The sequence below is a fragment of the Anoplolepis gracilipes genome, chromosome 9 (assembly GCF_047496725.1).
Source record: "Anoplolepis gracilipes chromosome 9, ASM4749672v1, whole genome shotgun sequence".
In the NCBI taxonomy this organism is placed as follows: domain Eukaryota; kingdom Metazoa; phylum Arthropoda; class Insecta; order Hymenoptera; family Formicidae; genus Anoplolepis; species Anoplolepis gracilipes.
In genome coordinates this window covers 4,802,618-4,821,446 of record NC_132978.1, presented here as the reverse complement: position 1 = coordinate 4,821,446, position 18,829 = coordinate 4,802,618, and positions in this window count along the sequence as shown.

The window sequence follows — 18,829 nt, the reverse complement described above, 5'->3', positions numbered from 1 at the left end:
AAAAAAGAAACGGAGAAATAAACGAAAAAGAGAAGCAATTGCACTGAGAAGAGAAACCGGCATTGTGCGCGGCTACACGATATCGCAGGACGAACAAAACGTGGAGGTGAAACTGCGTTCGTCCAAGGCGCGAGAGATTGGTGTCTCTCCGATGAAAAACGAGATTTACAAATTGCCGCGCTTTTACACGGTGATTTCGTTTGGAAAGTGTAATTGCGGTAATGATTTTCAATGGTAGCGAAAAGATGAAGCGGATCTTTAATAACTAATAAACTGTCTCGCTTGAGCTTCAGCTTAAAAAATAAATTGTCATTGTTCAAAAGAGAAAAAACAACTTTTGTCAATCATTCTTCATATATATTTATATATATAAATAATATAAATATATATTATATGTATAAATAATATAAATAAGTTATGAAATTATTATTAAATTTAATGTATTAACTGAAAAATATTACATTTCACCATCAAGGAAAATGTCGTAAAAGTTATAGAGAAATAATTAAAGACATTCTTGAAAAGAAAATGATATGATGTAACTTTTATAAATTTTTGGATACGATATTATTTTGTTGCAGGTTTATATCATTTATATGGCTCGGCGTTTTTCGAGTAAAATTATAAGTCGCAGCTATGAATCTTATAAATGACCAGCGTGCCTTTATCTCACGAAGGCCGTGACTCGGAGGGCTGGCGGAGGGCATCTTCGAAAAACAGTTCACCGACGCGGAAGATCGGAGACAATGCCCGCCGCAATAACTCGCCGTAGCTTGCGAGATGTGTTTTTAATTCCGCATAAGTCTGCCCGGCCTGGTCGATAGTGGGGGTTGGTTTTCCCCGGGGAAAAGACGTTATTAGCGGGGGCATTAATCAGAGCACGCCTAGTCGGTCTGGTCTAGAGGTAAGAGAGAGAACGGGGCCGACGAAAGGGGAGAGCAAGTTGAGATATGAAACGAAGGAAAACTTAGCGAAGCCACGTTCCCCTCCCCTTCCGGTCTTTACCTCGGACCGGCTTCCTCTTCTTCCGCCGTTTCTTTTACCCTCTCCTTCTCATCGTTCTCTTTCTTCTTTTCCACCTCCTCCTCCTTCTCCTCTCTGTCCCTTTTTCTCTCTTCATCGCTTTCTCTTCACCGTCGAAGTATCCGGAGGAGAAGGGCAGCGCCTCGACGCGGCTCACAGATGAACCGTTTTAATGAAAAGATGGCGTCGCGGAGGGGGTGGGAGGAAAAAGGTAAGGGCGGCTCGCGAAGGGAGGAAGAGGAAGGGTCGGCGGCAGAGGAAGAGGGTTGCTTTAGTTCGCTCATCAGAAACCACTGCATGAGTCGAGGCTCAAATGAAATTGCCGCTATAAAAATGATGCCTGTGTATATGCCCCGGGTATTAGGTAACCGGGGAGGCCGCGGGTATAAAGCCTCTTCGGAATTCGTTCGAAGCAGCGCACGATGCACGATACATCGCCTCGCATAACATTCTTCAGGACCTTTTTTAATTAAGTTTATTGCATCCCGAATAAAAATTAAAAGTATAACAAGAAAAAAATATGCATGGATTATTTCTTAATAATTATTTGTTTTTTATCAATCTACATAAGATACAATCGTATATCCAGAAAATATATATCCATTAAAAATATGCAAAAGAATTTAAACCCTCATTTTTTAAATAAACGATGGCCTTCTTACTCATTTATAAAGTTAACGATACTATTCTATCTATATTTGTGATCGGATTTTATTTTATATACATATATATATATATAAGATCGCGTTGATTTCCTAAATCGATTGCTGATCCAATGGCCAACAACGTATGATGTCAGAGATGGGGGAGGATTTCTGGTATACACAGTGGTGACGACGCCACCTGCGGCACCCATTCCCTTCTCCCTCCTCGCTGCAGGAGAAGAAAGAGCGCGCTTTCATTTTTCTTTTACATTCGCGAGCGCGGAAAGAAAAATCACCGGTTCTCATTACGCTCGACACGTAGGCAGCTTTATGAGTCTCTCCCCTGGTCCCTCGACCTTCGCCATATCTTCTCCGACGTTCTCCGCACGACCCTACCCCCTACACTCTCCTTCGTCTTCTACCCGCTCCCGACTCTTTCCCTCCCCCTCCATCCCTCCGGCGAGCGGCGCGAAGAAGAAGATATTATTTATTTCGTAAATTAACTCCTGGCCGTAGTGAACGTGACTGGAAAATCCTTCGTAGTTTCACACCGAGCTTCTTCGCTTTTATTAATCGGCGCCATTCGCTTGGCTAAGAACGACTCGCGCGCCTCCCCCCCTCCTTTTGCGCTGTTCTGGAATCATCTCTCGCCGTGACGTTATATAATTAAGGGTACGAATCGCGTCTAAACTCGGCAGTCGCTAAATTGTTGTTCGACCGAAAAGAAAGTCGACGGTAAATTTTAAATAAACTTCCAAATGCAATCTATCTCCTTGTACGAGATTGTTGTATAATTCTATTGCATAGATTATTAATTCTTCTGGTAAAAAGTAATTGAATACTGAAGAGAATACTAGAGAAGACAGTGATTTTCACCCTCGTCTTCGCTCGAGTCACGACAAGGCAAACCCTCTGTCCGATCCTCCCTCCGCGATATCCCTGCGTGATTAAGCTCTCCTTCTCACTTACCCCCACCCACTCCTCGTCGTGATTCGGCGTGGCACATTGCGTGCGTGACGTGCGAGCCAAAGATCAGTCCGCCATTCTTCATTTATATTTCGCTGATTGCCGTTATTCCTTCCGACTCATTAACTTGGACCGCGTTCGTCTACGTGAGCTTATCGCTCGTCCGAGACAGAAACGGAGAAAAATCGAGACGGGAACGAATAACCACCGCGAAGAGACGATGTACGTAACTTAATTATATCGATATCGAGGAAGAATAAAGGGAACAAATGAGACGACGCAGGAGATCCAGCTGATTCGTAAGGTCGCAAGGAACCGCGGTATTAATGTGAGAACAATCATTGCGCGCATAGCACGTTGTAATTAAAAACGATAGTAATCAGCGCAGCGAGAGCCTCTCAAGTTAATCGTAGGCGATCATTAGTTGCGAGCCTCGAACGCATCTAGTTCTGGCGGAACGATCAATTCTTATCGTTCATTATCATGAACTATATCAGATACTTGTGTAATGCATTGCATACACTCCATGTTTTTGTTTCAACTTATCAGCTGATACGATACCCATCGTTTCGACCCACTATTTTTCTATTTGCTTTAGTAATAGACGGATGATTAGACATTAAGTTTCATTCCTCGTGGAAATGTGTGTGAAACGCGGTTTAAAATTACATTTGTTAAACGCAGGGAACAGCTAAAGTAATTAAAACTGTTGAGAAAAAAAGTTGAAAAAATAAAAAGAGATCATTTCATCAATTCATCAGCATAACGTAACATTATTTTTGTTTAATTTATTGACAGTAATAATATATAAGAGAGAGCTTATGTAATGTTCAAATTAATATTGTTTTTGGTACAAAAGATGCGATAACAGTATAACATACGCGAAAAAGGAGAATACAACCGAGCGTTCTCTGTACCATTGTGATAAAAATCACGGCTAGTAGTTTACGATCGGCCTTTATATTGTCAATATCTAACCGTTTGTAAGAGGGGAAAAGGGGTACGAGGCGAGTAGCGACGTTTTATATATGCGATGCTTATCTATGGGACACAGAATGTAGCGCGTTCGCTGTCATCGGCCACATCGTTGGACTTTTGTTTCACTTATTTTTTATCATGATATAAGCGCGCGCACAAAAACACGCGAAATTTCCAGTCGTTTTTCGCGCGTTTCATGTATATTTTTCCCCCCATTTAATATACATTTATTACTGATATATTTAAAAGTGATTGCTCCTCTCCGCCCTAATAAAAAGAATAATTAGAATTCAGGCGCTAATTTTCTCGCAAGAGGCTCACAGATTTTTTCTCCATCCTTCGAGAAAGAGAGCGGCGTGGATTAATACGCGATTCCACAGAATGAATTAATATACTACGTCGAGGACTGAAGAAACCGCGGCAGGGGCGATATAATCACGGTCCGCCATTGGGATCGGCGCTGTTATTACTGTCCGAGCCGTGAAAAATGGTTTCCCCAAACAAATTTCTGGGAGGAAAGGCCGGTTCGGATTAGGTTTAGCTCCTACATCGTTGTCTCGTCATAATTATCGTGTTATCTTAAACGCGGCGTCCGGCAATTATGACGAGCCGGCCGGCCGGTCGCCCTTAAAAACGGGGCATCCTGCGAGGGTATCCCGCATCCTAAAAGTTCCTATACGCGTATCCTCCTAGATATTTGGGAAATTGTTGAGCCTGCGGTGCTGTCCTGTACAAATCATTCCTCGGTCTATACTTATATATAGACACAAGAGTCGCTGCGCGCGCTCCCGCGACGTATACAAATCATCCTCTCGGCCTGTACTTTTTAAGACAGCCGTCGAGAGAGAACGATAAAAGTCGGCGGCAGAAGGGGAGCGCCCCGAGGTAGTCCGGTGGCCTCAAACACGCGTGTGGGGGAGAACTGGTTATTAAGCTAAGACGTGCATTGGCAAACTACGACACACGCCGAGCAATGTTTGATTCTTGGAACACGCGGTGTCAAGAGTGAACATTCTTACGCCGCGACCTGCCATCAAATTGATAATTGCCACGGATTAACGCAACGGATCAGTTTCGCGGAATTCAATTTTCGCATTGATAAACGTGTAGCAGTCGTTATAGTACAAAGAAGAAACTAAACACAAATATGTAAAACTAAAATAAAAAATTTATGAAATGCACATTTGATAAAAATCTGAAAAGCCTGAATGTATAAGTATATATTGAAAATCATTTCTTTTAGTTTAAAGAATTTTATAATAGTATATTATAATGTATTAAATTATTTTATAATAGTGTCTTATAATAGTATTATATACACATCTAATTCGCCGAATAACGGAATGGCCAATTTCCACTGACGATCGTCAACCGATGATCGTCGATATGTTTGTCGTTATTGAGTCTTTTGATGGGTTCTTCTTCCCATCTGTCTATTTCTCTTCTCCTTTGCCCTCGCGAAAGAACTTCCTCCTGTTGCAATTAACGCGAAAGCTATAGGCAGCACACCGTAATATTTTTTTATTTATATTGTTATACATTAATAAACTTTTTCATTGTAACAATCATGTGTTATGATAAGTAGCTGTAACTTATAGATTCAAAATAATATTAAGACAATATTAATAATTTTATGGTTTCTAACGTGTAGAGAATTAATAAAGAAAATTATTTTGAGCCATAACTTTCCTCACGCATATCGCGTAAAACGTGTGTTACTTAAAAAAAGTAATGTTAAATACAATACTTATAGTAAATTAAAGTCTTTTTCAAGTTTCTTTCTGTTAGCAATAGTTGTAACAAGACGTAATATCCAGTAACATAAAAAGCATAAAATTGACGGATACTGTGTTTCCTAGTCACGTCACACTGTAAGGTGCTGCTATTACCCACGGTATTACTAATGCTAGTTGGAATTTTACAACTGGAGAACGCTAAGTAAGAACATGCAATCGTGGCAAGCAGCGGCAATGCATTGAATTGCAGATATGATAATTTAATAACGTTAACGGTCCTGCTTACCGACCCGGTGCTCGTGGGGGTAAAAGGGGAAACGATGGTCATGCTCTTATTATTTCTTCAACTTTGAAAACGCGCGCTTCTTCCGAGACTCGAGATTTATAGTCTAGGATCACGATCGACGGATCGACCTAACGATCGATTCTAACGATCGAGATAATACCGATTTATTTATTGTACGAGAGAGTTGTGAGTCGTTTCTGCATTATTATCGATGCCAGTGTGTTTTAGATCGAATAGTGATTCGTCCGCTGATGTAATATTTCAAATCCTGATATAATAAATTGCTTTGATCTTCTTCTTAATGAGACTGTGGAAAAGACGTGACTTCAGGTACAAGAACCTATATTTCTCGAAAATTACATAAAGAATATTAATTCGAGGGTATACTTATTTATTTAAGTAAGAAAAATCATAATAAAGAAAATATATTTAAAAAATATTTAAATTTAAAAGGTTTTAGTTTAATTTAAAATATTTTATGTATAAGTACTGAGAAAGCTATACAATTTTAATTAAAAAATATTAATTTATAAATTCATTCAGGTGTACGTACGTTAAAATTATAATAATTTTTGGAAAATTTAACTTTTTTTAAAAATTTAAAAATTATACATTTAAAAAAAACTATAATAAAAATTTATTTTAAAAAACTTAAATTTTTATTTTATTTATTTTTTATGCAAATATAAAAATATATAAAAATCCAATTAAAAAAAAAAAAAAAAAAAAAAAAAAAATTCTCCGCATTCTACAAATGACTTACATTAAAAGAGTTTTACTTCTATTTTGTTTAAGTACTAACAAATTGCCATCCGTCTCTCTACTACTTTGTTTCCAACACGTACAAATATATAAATCGTATATAGCAGGCGCTCGCGAGTCCCATGAATTATATATTCGTGCGTCGAGAACCAATAATTCGATCTTCGAGAGAGCATTTCACCGAGAAGAGGCGCAACGGTAACGACCCCGTGAGATGCCGAGGTGAGCCCCGGCTGCCGCGGTGGTGATTCAGGACGATCCTGCTTATTAAGTGGAGGCGAGTCCAGGGACGCAGAGGCCCCGGTGTATTATGGCCCCGGATGAGAGAGAGTGGCGGCGGATGGGTAGATGGAGATAGGTGGGTATAGTATATATACCCCCGTCTCTCTCACCCGGACGCTCCACACACAAACTGCTATTATTTATATTAAGTTTAATGCAACTACGTGACTGAATCCTCCTCGCCGGGCCGCCCCGCGCGGACTGCCTCCCCCTTCCTCCCCCGTATCATTAGTATACGCCTATTATTGCATTACTCGACGGTCGAGTCGAGTATTGCAACGATGTGCGCACAACCGGGTGGACGATGACCGCGAAACACCAGACTCTCTTGTGTAGTATCACGGCGGAGAAATGATTCGCGCGATTCTATCGACGACGAGATTGCCGCGCTCGTATTTTCGCGCGGAATCTTCTTCCCGGTATGCTAATGATATAAAAAAATGACCTCATCTCCTCCGTCTTACATCTTTTCAAAGCGGCAAAATTAAATATTATTTTTTTCCTCATTAGCATCTGATCCCTGAGTTCAAAATTCATATTGTTTCTCAAAACCACACTTTACACGACATGAAACACATTGAATATGTATGTACAATATATTTGGAGATATTTTACATTCGCGATAAATCTAAGATAAACTCTCTACGAATACACAACAGAGTGTGAATTGCCTGTTTCAAATTATAGGTGTGTATGGTTCACGCCTGCTTCCTATGTTCTTAGTATCATGACTTAGCCCTTTCTAAAGCAGATAAAAAAGAATAAAGAAGACAATTACAGAGAATTTGTATACACTTGTGGAACATTTTAAATTGGCTTCTATCTTTTTGTGTTACAAACATAGATATTATTACCGGTCTTATTAAATGCAGATTGCGCAACTCGACCGACCACAGACTCGCCTCTGTGTTTGAGTACTTGAAACTTTTTAATCGCGTGAATCACACTTTGTGATAGATGTAGTCAAAGATATAAGTAGCACTTACGTAGGATAGAAGTTATATAGCGGATTATAAGAGCACACGAGACAATAAACGGTCAACAATTCGCGATTGATGAAGATTATTAAAATTATTTTTTCAACAATTATTTTATGACAAATAAACATTCATATAAAAAGATAAACATTTTTTAATGTATAATATATCAAAATTAATTTGAAAAATCTGCGTCAATTTTCTTACATGCCGTGCAACTTATGTTTTTTTCTCGCGTAAGTATAACTGTCACCAGTTTATAGACAATACGTTAATTCGACACGAAAAGCACGATTTTAACAAGCTTTTGCGGATCGATAATAACTAGTGTATCGTGCGGATACTGGATTCATGGTATTATGTTCTGTTGGACAAGATTGCAATAAGATCGGTCATCATTACGGCCGAGATCATTTCACGCGCTTTACTTCGCAAACAATAGCTCGTTTCCCGTACGATCGAACGAGAACTTTGCTGAAAATCGCGTCAAGATTATCGTTTCTCACAAAATCATAAAATGTACTATTATTTTATTAATTATTATTAAAAGCTTGTACTTGAAAATGTGGATGCAGTGTTCGAAACGTGAATGTTTATGCTTAAAAAAAATGTAAGGTCAAAATTAAAAAACTTGAGGACGCTGTAAGAGATACTGAGCTTGAGGACGCTATAAGAAACGCAATAAGAGACGCTAAGTTGTTATAAAAGAGAAAATCATATAAAAATTTTATCTTTTATAATTTTCTCTGGAACAATAAGCTTATTTTTATTATGAAGCGAAATTAAAGATAGATTATGACTCATATGGGAAATAACTGGAATTTAACTTTTATATAAAATTATTGAAAAATTATTTCGTTTAAGGACTTTACACGTAATCGCGATCGCGGATCGTATCATTCTCGCCCGTTTCGTCGGATCTGGTTTCCACCGGTCGGATTTCACCTGAATCTCGTTAACACCAAGGCATTGTATTCCGCGCCGTTCTGGACGATGTTTACGTGACTGGAACGGTTTTCATTGTGAGCAGTTACACCTCGCTCGCGAGACCTAAAAAACATCCCTTACCTCTAGATGTTCCTGGAACCACCAGCAGCTTTTACGAGCCGCGTAAGTCATCGTGGTATGATCGTTTTCTTAGAGGATCAGCGTGCGACTTGGCATCGTTCACGGAATATTTCTATCGTAGTTTCGATAAAATACATACTTTTCATTTCGTATGTTTAAAATGCAGTTGTGGAAATTTCAATTTTTTGGAAGCTAATGGAAATCTGCGCGCGATGAATAGTAAAAATTAACTCCAACATAACTTTATGATATTGTGTTAAGATACATGCAAATATGTTAATATATAAATATAATAAAAAAATATTGTATAAAATAATGCTATGTATAAATGTTATTTTTTTTTTAAGACAATGCATTAAATGATTAATTCGATTTTACATGATTTGTCGATGCAATTCATCAAGACCACCCATACGTTGATACAAGGTCATTTTAAAAATATCTTTTGTCTTAAAATGAGTGAAGCCTGGCAGGGATTCGTGAGAAGACCGCGGCTCTTTCAACCGGGTGGGTAATTTGGCGTGCGTATACTGACGAATTTATGAATGGCGGGAAACATTTGAATGTTGCCAGGAGGGACGGCTCGCGTCTAGCCGCTCTCGTCTCATCGCAGATATTTAGGCTGAGAGAGTTAGAACTAGACTAGGCCGACTCGCCAGGATGTAAATCATCCCAAGATCTCTAGCGCCACCCCTATAATCACTCGGTCTTGGTTATGCCGCTTCCTCGACCAGGAATCTCTCGACAAATTTGCGTCGACTTGCTCAACGAAAGTCTTTCGGTATGGCTTTTGTGTGCTGAACCTTTCAAAATTGCATCAATATTTATGACTCGTGCTTCTTTATTACTGCGATTAAATATAATATTTTTTAACTTTAAGTATTTCAATCGACTTGCGAAAACTATTAAGTTTAATAATCTTTGCGTTTCTTTTTTCATCAAAAATTATAAATGTTTATTACATTTAAATTTATTAGCAGTTTGTTCTTTGATCGCAATTTTGAACACAGTTGCCATTGATTATACATGCCTCTAAGTAATGATTCGTAAACGATTTTCCATAACAATTCGACCAAGTTTACCGTTTTCGGAGGTGCTTTACTTGCGGGGTGCGAAGGCCACCGGTAAAATGAGCGAAGAAAGAGCTTCAAACCGGGTTAGCCAAATTACAGCTTCCATGTCAGGTGGGGTGATTGATGTCCCGTTGCCCCCAGAAACCACCGTGGCGCTTTCCAGGAAATTAAATAGAGCCAAGAGAGAGAGAGAGAGAGAGAGAGAGAGAGAAAGAGAGAGAGAGAGAGAGAGAGAGAGAGAGAGAGAGAAATCAGAAGGCCGGACGTGGGTCAGAAAAAAATTAAGCGAAACGTTTGCGGTATCTTAAAAGATTCAAGTCTGGGTGCATTTTAACGCGTCCTTAGCGCAAAATTATTGCTAACAAAGCATTATTAGGTATGCGTAAACAGAGCGTTAATAATCATGTTACACGCCCTATTGTAAGGTATAGAATAAATTTTAACATCGACCAGATTTTTTACGGCAATCGACAGACTACATAAAGCAACGGTCTATTCTTATTACAGTCTTTGTTTCGTCTTTCACACACTAGCTCGTCAATCTATTTCATCATCATGCCAATTAGATATGAGAAGTTTATATTGTTGCTAACACAAAATGTCAGACGTTCTCGAAAACAAAGCAATAAACTTTCATCAGCTTCATTATGCTCGCAACTATATTTTGCACTTACGATACTATCAGTCGCGATATGAAAATTCACAGCACGGGCAGGATAACGGTTCATTCGAATCGCGGAGGGCACCGACAATGTAAATCGTGCATCGTGAATAATATTCAGGTCGCTCGTGATGGACGGTATGCCCGGCTGGGCTCCTTCTCCCTCTTCCCGCCCGAGATTCACGACCGCTTCTGAAAGTTCTGAAAGTGCAACGCGCTCGGGCCCCCGTAGCCGCCGCGGTCCCGCCGTGAATCGTGATGCAATAAAATAGCGCCACCCACCAGGCCGTCGCTATCTGCCGAGGATCTCCGTAATGCCTCACTTGGGGCCCCACGGCCTCCACGGTGCCCTGAAAAGATGCGGCCCTCGGCCCGCGGAGGGCACGGATGCATAATGAACTTGTTAATTAACTATCAGGAAGCTGGATCGAATCTGATAAGGATCCCTGCCACACGACGCGCCTTTCTCTCTATCCTGCTGAAATACCAAACACAAGTTCCAACCTCTCGCTGATCCACTACTCCCGCCAGATATTGAAGTAAACATTTTTTTCCATAATTTCATGTTATTCCTTCCTGCAGAATTTTCTAGTTGAGAGTATAAAAAGTAATTTTTATTAATTATAATATATTAATTAATTATTAACATGTATTCATTACATATTAATATTTAATAATTAATTATACATTTTATAATTAATACATATATATAATATAATAATTAATCGTATGTAATATACTAATATTATTAAGTAATTTTAGTTAATTTTATTCTTAAATAAAGATACTTTTTCACGAATATTATTAATATTTTTAATATTTAAAAAAGGTAACCTGGTTGTCTTTTTTCTTCTTGATTCTACCTTTGCATTGTGTAACAATTAAAGTTAGATGGCTATTAGAAACAGGCGTGCCTTAGTTTGAATTGCTTCAAAGAAATAAAAGGAAACTGAGTTCAAATATATCTTTATTTATAATCTTGATGCAACCATAAGATATATATGTTACTATTATCTCTTACATTTTGTTTACTGTTTATTTAATTTTTCTTTTTAATATATTCCTTATTTTTTTTTAAACATGCAATGCACCTCGCATCGTATTCCACGAGCTAATGTAAATCTTATTGTATATATTTCTGGCAGTCTTTTTATCGCAAAGAAAAAAAAAAAAACATCATTTATTTTACATAGTTTTTCTACATTTGTATATCTGGCGTATTACAACATTGTTATACTTATACTCGCGGCATTTAACGCAGTAACCGTTGCGTTGTTGCATCAATACTTAGTAACACTCGACGAGTTATGTGCATTTTTAAATAACGATTCGCACGATTCTAGCTATAATTATTTCCACGATAACGCGTCCGTACCGTATCGAGCTCTCCATCATGGGCATTGTATCATCTAGTTGAAGAAGAAAATAGCATAGAGGAGAAGAAAATCAAAAAATGAATCTACTTTACATCGAGCCATACGTATTTACGTACATATTTTCGCTTGCTATTCACGAATGTACAAGATACACGATTCATGCGACACATAAGTCATGGAAAATTAACATGTTACGAAAATGTTCCATGTATTTATTAAGGTTCTCGATGAGTAGCCTATTCCTGTACCACGAAATTGCACACCTTAAATCGAGTGGGCGCCCAGAAAAACGTAATTAGCACCCGCACTTAATTGCTACATTACTTATGCAAACGATTGCACGCGGAGCGAGTTAACTACAACGCAGCCGATTCTTGTGACAAGATTTACGTGCAAGATATCGTGATGACAACGAACGGATTGGACAATAGCGGACAGCCGAATGTCACTTGGCGGAAGAATGACCTAATTCTCGATTCATGAGCAATTAATGAGTAATAAATAAAACATGCTTTCGAAAAATCTTGAAAGTACAACGGCTTCTCGCTCGAGTTTGACGAGAACTCGATCGCACTTTGACCGCCACTTTGAAAAGTGTTTGCTCTTCATTATCCGCGAATTAATGGGACGACTTCGATATCCAAGGTCGCCGTCTAGAATCGCTCGAAATCGGAGGAAGCGGTCAATAAATCAAGTTGGGCGCATTTAAAAGCGCATCAAAGCACCTCTCTCCCTCGCTCCTCGCGCGAATCCCAACTGATTGATATGCGTTTAATAACAGAGATCCGGTGCCGCGAAAGGCGCTCTCGTCTAGGAAGTTTATGAGTGCTTCGGGAATAGAGATTCGAGGAGAGAGAAAAGCGAAGAGGCAGGAAGAGAGAAAGAGAGAGAGAGAGAGAGAGAGAGAGAGAGAGAGAGAGAGAGAGAGATCTGGGACTCGATTAATCGGAATCTCTGGAAGCCGGTTGCGGGTGGCACCCCGCTCTCTGATACACACATACACACACACACACAGACTGGTATAATAATATGGTTTTATTCGCGAAGGCTTCCGACGCCGGTATCGCGACGCCTCTAGCCTTCTCTTCATCCATCTCGTATCTCTACCTTGCATCGAAGGATCATATAGATTATGCGTGATGTATACAGACGCAATCGTTTATACCATTCGATAAAAAAATAAAATAATATAGTGTATATTATAAAATTATATTGAGACAATTCGATATAAAATTCATAAATATTATATAATATTAATATAATAATATGATAACACTTATTGTTAATAATTGAAATGTTACATTTTTTCAACAATATTTCGTAGAATATTTGAAGGAAGACCTTGGAAAAGAAAAGTAGGCCCGGCGAACCTTGTGGGCTAATTGCCGCCACATCATTTGCATAGTTATGTAAATTGTAGGCGAGACAGTGAAGCGCGCGTTTCCCCCGCCACCTTTCGCCTATTTACTTTGCGAGCCGGAACATTATAGCAAGTATTGTCTGTCAGCCAATGAAATTGATGGTGAAAGCTGTTACTATGTCGCACAATACGAATATGTAATATGAATAAAAAGAAGATTACACATTAGTTGCACGTTTCTATCATTTCTCTGAAATGATATTCAAATAGTTAAATAATGCAATAAAAAAAGTAAATGTTAAACATTTTAATTTTGACATAAACTTATTAAAAAAAAATGATGTCTTTCTAAATTATAATGTTAAAAAATTGTTTATTATTCGCAAAGATGCATTACGAAATAACAAGGATTCATCGATTCGCTTAACGATCGCAAGATATGAGACGGGTTTATTTTAGCCATCGTCGAAACCAAACGTTATGCATGCAAATCCGCCTAAATGTCGTTGTGGTGTCTGAATAGAAATGAGCTCTCTTGCTGCGTGCCGAGCGCGAATATATATTATTATGCATTCAAGGCGTAATTCGTTGAAAGCCGCAGTGATCATCACCTGCTGGGCGCGATCGATGGTTGAGCGATCGATCATGCATTCGTGCACGATCGGTGCAATCGACCTCTCGCTAAGGTAATCCATCGTATTTTTAGCGTTAACAGGAAGTACCGGGAATATCAGCTTTCTCGTGTCGATTTATATTATAGAGGGAAAAAATGTCACACTCTCCATCTATACAATTTACGTTAGGAAATAACTAAGATTGCGAAAGATAAATCGTTAACCGCAACAAGGCAGTAAGTACAAACAATTAAATATGTTACATGTTAATTACGTTAAAAGTAGCCAGCCATTACCCTATTATTTTCCGTGCAAGAAAATTCCGCTAATTATCTGTTATAAGAGTGAATTTATCTCCAACACATATATATTTAATTGCGATAACTGTTGCACATTCCATTAAATAGAATATATTATTAATAGCGTGTGTGCATGACGAGTTAAAACTGCATGAATTAGATATAAATCAAATAAAATATGCCTCGAATATAAGAAGAAGGAACAGAAGATCGGTGAGACTTTCCCAAGCAGAGAAAGCCTCAGTAAAGAAAAAACGAGAGTGCTCCGTGCAACCGAGAGGTCGTTTCTTCCTTCGTTCTCCGCAGCGGAATCTATTCATAAACGTGAGCCGGAATAAATAAATAAATTGGCTTTTATTTACGTGCGCTATTGACGTGCGAAAGACCGGCTTGAGTTTCTTCTTAGATTACGTACATTTTGATGCACACGCTCGTAAATCACAGCCGAAACGGATTCGTTCTCAGAAGTTCTTCGAGCTACACGGTTTTTAAGTTGATAATAACTGCGAGTAGGAACACAAACAATCCATACGAGAATCTCATTTATTCATATTCATCTTGATTCTTTTTTATTTTATTTTCCAATATTATTTTCCTACCATTATATATTTTATATTTTAGAAAATTAATTTTTAATATAAAATAAATTTTTAATATATAAAATATAATATATTTTATATTTAAGTTGTACAAAATTAAAAATAATATAGACAATATTTTTAAATCGTTTATAGATTTTAGTCCAATTTTTTTATAAAGATGCCAGTTTATAGCATAATTATAATTTCTTTTCAACTTATAAATTAATTAGTTATAGCTTTGATATGGAAATACTTGTGTTTCTACTTTCTACATATAATATCCTGACATACCCGTTTCACCTAAGATAAATAATTGCGATGCTTGTTTCATGTATTCACATTGCATTTCCGCATGGAAGGTTACGGCCTGCCGGTTAATTTTCATGCAGATAATGACGGTGTGAAAAAAATAAATAATTACTATAATTGTAATAATCAGCATAATTGTGTATATAATAGCTATCTATGCGGTTTGCTTCCGATTCCGTAGTCTATTTTATGCTTTAGTTGTAATTTATATTCAGACACTCAATATCTCTACATCTTATGAATTTATTATTATGTGAAGGACTCTTTCTCTTTGTATAATACATATCTCCAAGAAAGTCAATCGTTATATACATGTATAATTTGAATTCTTTTACTGTATAATATTTTGAAATATCTCGATTTTACACAATGTTAATAAATTACGAACAAATCAAAAGAGAGAGGATGAAGTCTGTTTCTATATCTATTGTTATAACTCGTGATTTTTTTATGAGTTTTACAATTATTCTATTTTTTCTTAAGTTGTATTTCCTCTTCTTCCTCGATTTAATAAATCTTTTCTAAACGTTGTGTGAAACTTTGCATATAAAGAGAAAGAATTTAATTAAAAGCAAAAATTTAATAGACTTTAAACTTAACAAAATTTCATGTGATATTATTGTTTCATGTGTACAACGTTAAAAATAAATTATTGATAAAAGTTCCAACAAAAAATTACATTGATATTTCTTTTAAAAACTCTTTATCTATTCAGGATTAATATACAACTTAATTATATTGTCACGATTGCGACAATCACGATTAGGCTATGCGCTACATATTGCATGTGCTCTTTGCTTAGGAGAAATATATACTGTCGATCGCTGTTCGATATGTCCGTGCTTGGAATATTGCGCGGACGCAGTTAGGAAACGACTTTCAATTTTTATTTGCATCACATGCATACTGGGTGGCATTTGTGTATCGACCACGAAACTTATTACGCATATTAATGATCGTTTTCAGGAGATATTTACCGGCATATGCGACGCGTGCAAAGCACGTATTCAGCCATGTAGTCCAATCGAAACATTAATACATCGCAGTGCGTTTGCACGCGAACGCGAAATGGAATTGCATTGCTCCTGAGAACTTTCATGTGAATGCGAAACGTCGTATAATGACAGAAAGTATTAATGACTAAATTAATTCAAGTTAAATATTCAAATTGGATAAATTCATAACTGGATCAATTCTAGAATTAGAATGCTCTCTGGCCATTTAATACAATGAAATTCGATAATTTTCTTTGAGAAAAATTGAAAAAAAATACCATCTGTAACAAAGAATATCTACGATTCGAGGGCCGACTTTCAATAATTTGTGCGAAATTGCGAATTGAGCGAGCATCCCGATGTTTCTTCTACTAAGAATAATTCTTAGCTTCTCGAGTAGTTTCTTTATTTCACGTCTGCGCGGATGTACTTGCGTTATAATTGAGAAAATTCGAAAGGAGGGAAGAATGGTTTCCAAGAAAACATTCTTGCTATCGGTAGGATCATGAGCGATGTTAATAAGCTGCACGCGGCATGGTGAGTACACAAAGAGTTACCCGCTCGGAATTGCGTGTTACCATTTCGTCCCTCGTCCGGCGTACGTGTATTTAAATAATTAAGCACAAATTTTGCATTTTATGTAGTATAAACCATAATGAAATTCAGGTACGAAACGTAACTTCTTATCGTTGGACGTACAGAGTTCATGATTTCCAAGCAAATGTTTAATAAGAATAATCATGGCCTTATAATAATTTATAACAAGTCGACCAATTACACATTTTCAAATTTTCGGACACATCTATATTTATATAAAAAAAAATTGAGAGATATATTTTTTTTATTAAAAAAAAGTATACAAGATTTTTTTTATTATTTTGTTCTTACTTTAAAATTGGGATATTAATTGTGACGTTTAAAACGGTGGTAAATTAAAAAAAAAGAGCATGGCATTTTATGCATCGTCGAAACATTCTGTATGCGCGTCATATCACCCGTCTTGCTCTTGTAAATAGTGAGGTCAGTTCTTTCGATTAAGAGGTATTATAAGACACAAGAGGAAAGAGGGAGCGACTGCGTTTGCATGCGAGCGAGCATTCTGAGAAATTCTCGCTTCGCGCTCGCGCATATGTACGCATGTACAATAGGTATGTATGTCGTGAACGCGTATGCATATATTGCATATCGCCCGGCGAAATCAGTTGGCAGCTTCCTACGAGAGACAAGTAAGCACGCGCGTAGGTAGGTATAACACGCAGTGTATTCACCTGGCTGCATCGCGCATTATCTGACACTTACGCCGTAGGTAATCATATGAGGGAAATTATATTAAGTTTTTTCCATTTTAATTTTGACAAAAATAAAATTTGAAATTTGACAAAAATAAGAAAATAATAACTTCAAAATTATTCTTTATAAGAAGAAAAAATATATCAAAGAAATCAAATTCTTATAAGTATGACAACAAAATCTAATTTAAATAAATAATTAATATAGTCAGTTTCAAGATTAAATAACATCTAACAAGCTAATTAATATTTTGCCAATACATATTGTAAAATAAACAGCAACTATCACTAAATTGAAAAATACGTATTATGTGTGTCCCTGTATGTATTAAGCTTTAAAAGCCTATCTGGAATTGCGAATTGTAGGTCTTAAACAATCTATAATTTTCAATAAAATTCAAAATATAATTCTATTTATAATTTCATGTATCAAAAATATCTTAATGCAAGTGTATATGTGTATCCTGACACACACACACACACATGCATATATATTATATTATTTATATACATGTATATTTTACTTTTTCTACAATTTTTGCGTTACATAGCACATAAAATTAAAGATGAAATTTTGTTTAAAATTTTATCGCAAATTATAGGTCGTCTAAAGCCGGCTGAAATTTTAGAAACACGTTTCCAGTTGTCGCACACGTTTCCAAGCGACGCACTGCAGCGAGTTCTTTACGGAATCAGAGAGAGTGTAGGCAGACTGCTCCTGACAGAATAGGGTAATTTGGGGTTGGTACGTTCGCCGAATGTGGAACGAAGGCAGTCATCGCGTCTTTTTCGAACGTCGAGTTAAATCGCGTCTCTTTACCTTTGCGAGTTCCATACGCCCAATTTCATCATCGGCAAAGAACCAGCACAATACCACGCGTCTGCGTTTTCACGTCAAAGTAGTAGTACATCTAAAGCATTCGCTATTCACTATATTCTCGTACATGTTGCCATCGCATGACAATCTTTGAACTACGTGTACCGTTACAAAAGAAGTGTGATTTCAAAAATTATATAGATGTGTTAAATTTTTTTTATAAACCAATATTTTTAGAAATTATATTACATTCATAAAGCTATGAAACATACGTGATTTAGGAAAATATGTAGCTATGTATAATAAATTGAAATATTTTTTAAACAAATATATGTTTTTAGAAATTAAAGTTTCTTCCGTTTAGTAGGCATCATACAAACGCGTATCAGGCTACGTGTTTGTAATGGCAGTCGCAGCGATGAATATATGACCGCGGCCCACACAGGCCGCGAGAGAGGAGCGGACACACTTGCCGCAATTTTATCGTCGGGAAAGAAGACCGTACATAAACGATCAGCCGCTGCGCGCATCGGCCTCGTACGCACCTGGCTGCAAACGTGTGCACCGACGACGGTCACCGTATTCCTTCCTAAAGAAACCGTCAAGCGGAAGAGGGTGACTAATGCCCGGCCGTGAGGCGAGCGGAGATCGGATTCATTTGCAATTTCCAATTGAATTTTACTGGCGAAGTAAGCGGCTCTCCCGGAAATGTTGATCGATGCGTCGGCATGTT